We start from the raw sequence: 2,717 nt of genomic DNA, 5'->3' as shown, positions 1-2,717 counted from the left end.
GTGATTGGCCAGCCTGGATCACATGCACATCTCTGGAACCAACCTCCTGCTCTGAAAAGGGCTAATGGGTGCCTCAAGGAGTATTGGGGTTCCCCCTAAGAAGAAGGGGGAAGGATGCTGGGGAGGCAGAAATATAGGGTGTTCACCTTGGCATCTGGTTGCATAACGTTCTGTTATGCACTATTAAGATGTGCTTGGTGAGCAGTTCAGTGAGTTACAGGCACTGCTCTTTGTGGGGAGCAGCACATCCTGAACCGAAAATCCATATCCCCTGCACGTGGCCAGCATGGCCTAAGGCTGACCATCCCTGACTGGAGAGGGTGGGAGAGCCCTGGGTTTCTGCTAAGTTCCAGACAGCAATGGGGTGACTGAGGCTGTCTGTATACCCCACTGAGATGCCTTTCTCTCCTAGGGAACTGTTTAATTATGACTGTTTTTGGTTGTAAGCCACAGAGACCCATGCCCAGGTGCTTAAACACAAAAGGGTGACCATTCATGGGAGCATAGAACTGGCCAGTCTAGGAGTGCTTGCTTCAGGTAAGGCTAGATCCAGGGTCTCAACACAGGGTCCTGACTCTCCCTGGGAGTGGAGGCTGTGGCGTCTGCTCTGGGGCAGATATGACTCTGGAACTAGGTTCAATGTTGACATGACTTTCCCTAGTTTTACTACACAGGAGCATCTTGGGTCTCTTTGGGGCCTGAGGACATCTCTCCTTTCCTTTCCTGGGCTCCCCAAAAGGCAGCCAGTCAGGGGTCACCAACTTAAAGCCTGATCTGGCCTGCTTTTAGTGTTGCTTTTTTGCCTTTAGAATGGTTTAAAACTTGGGGCATTTCACATCAAAATCAGGATTTCTGGCTTCCCTTAGGCATTTGGGAGCACCGGCAGAATAGGGTCACTATTGTCGGATGAAGGCAACACCTCTGCGCCCCTGCAGCGGGCCACTCTAGTCCCTACCCCATTAACTTGCACCCAGAGCACATTACACATCCTCATGACCTGCGTGACAGGAGCCTCACTGACATGGCTCTGTCAGCCGTGGCTGGTACCCTTGTCTCCTGGCCTTGCTTAGAGTTGGGGCTCATCTGTGACGGAGTAACTGAGCCAAGGGGTGGTTTTGTGGCCACAAGAATCATCTTTATGCAGGCTCAGCATGCAGGGCCAGGACACTTATCTCCATACCAGCCTCAACCCCAAACCCAGGGCAGAGAGAAAGGGTCTTTTCAGACACATCCTCCTTCCTGCTGGGAGGCAGCCTCGCCCGCCTTCCTGTTGGCTCTCTGTCTGCTTCTCAGGTGTCCGAACAAAATAGATTGCTTTGCACCCTGCGTCAAGGTGTGTGTGCACATGTGTGCATAAGAGACAGACTGATTGGAAGGAGACGTTCTCAAAACTAATGGCTCCACGTTCTCAAAACTAATGCTGAGAGCAACTTGCAGTATTTTCAACTGTCTTTAAGTGAATTTCCAGCTTTTCTCTTAAAAACTAGGTGTTATCCTACAAGTATGCTGGGATAAGCTGCCCTGGCAGTCTTCATACATTTATTGTGTAGCCCCAGAGAAGGACGCAGAAGACTTTTACTGGAGGAAGCTGGAGCTGCCTGTTCCAGAGGCAGGGGGTGTGTGCCATCAGCTGTCCACCCTTAACAGTGGGGGTGAGGAACCTCAGGCCCTTTCATTTCTGCCTTGAGAGTGCTCTCTCCCTAGGGAAAAACCAGCCCAAACTGGCTTAAGCAACAAAGCAAATTCCCTGGGTCCTGTATTGGGGATGGCTGAAGGTGGCTGCTGCTTCAGGTATGGCTGGATCCAGGAGCTTAATGTCCTCAGGCCTCTCAACTGCACCCAGGCCTCTTGACTCTGCATCTCTTTGCATGCTGACCTCATTCTTTCTTCCACCTGGCGGGAAAGATGGCTGCCAGCAGCTCTGAGCCTATAACTTCAGGATTCACACTCTCTAAGGGACGCTCTTCCGTCTCAAATCTCATGGAAGGCTCTGATTGGCCCAGCTTGAGTCACATGCTCATTCCTGTGGGCCACACTGGCGAGGAACTAGGGTCCTGTGGTTGACATTCCCTCCAGAAGCAGCAGCAGGATTGCGGAGGGCCAGTCCCCCAATGGACAAGAGAAGCTGGACTACAGAACCAGCAGGCATCTATGGTGGCATCTGCTACGGCCGGCGCTCCTCCCATGTGGAGGTCTCGGGGACCCACCTTCAAGCATCATCAAGGTCATTCTTCTTGCCTTTGGGAGGCCTGGAATTAAACATAATCCAAGGAAGGGATTGCCAAGCTTTTGGCTTTTGAATTTCCCCTGAGGCAAAGGCTGGAAGTGCCTTGGCTTGGGCTTCTTACATCGTTAGTTTATTAATCCATTGTGACCAGGACAGAAGCAACCCGCAGACAGCATGACTGTTGGTGTTTGGGCACCTGGGTCTTGAATTTAGGCCAGGACTCAAACCCCAGCCTTCCTTTCACTAGCTGTGTAACCTTGACCAGGTGACTTAACCTCTCTGTGCCTCAGTTTCCTCATCTGTAAAGTGGGGATAGCAGTGCCTACCTCAATAGGTTGTAGTGGGAAGAAATGAGGGAGTAGCTGTAAAGCTTTTAGCACAGCTCCCAGAACACAGAAAGCGCTCCATTGATGTCAGTGGTCATTCTGATCACTTAATGCTTCTCGTCCAAAGACTCCAGTTTTCTTCCTGAGGTTGCCTGTCACTGTTT

The sequence above is a fragment of the Mandrillus leucophaeus genome, unplaced genomic scaffold (genome assembly GCF_000951045.1).
Source record: "Mandrillus leucophaeus isolate KB7577 unplaced genomic scaffold, Mleu.le_1.0 Scaffold195, whole genome shotgun sequence".
In the NCBI taxonomy this organism is placed as follows: Eukaryota; Metazoa; Chordata; class Mammalia; order Primates; family Cercopithecidae; genus Mandrillus; species Mandrillus leucophaeus.
Note: the sequence above shows the minus strand (reverse complement) of the source record.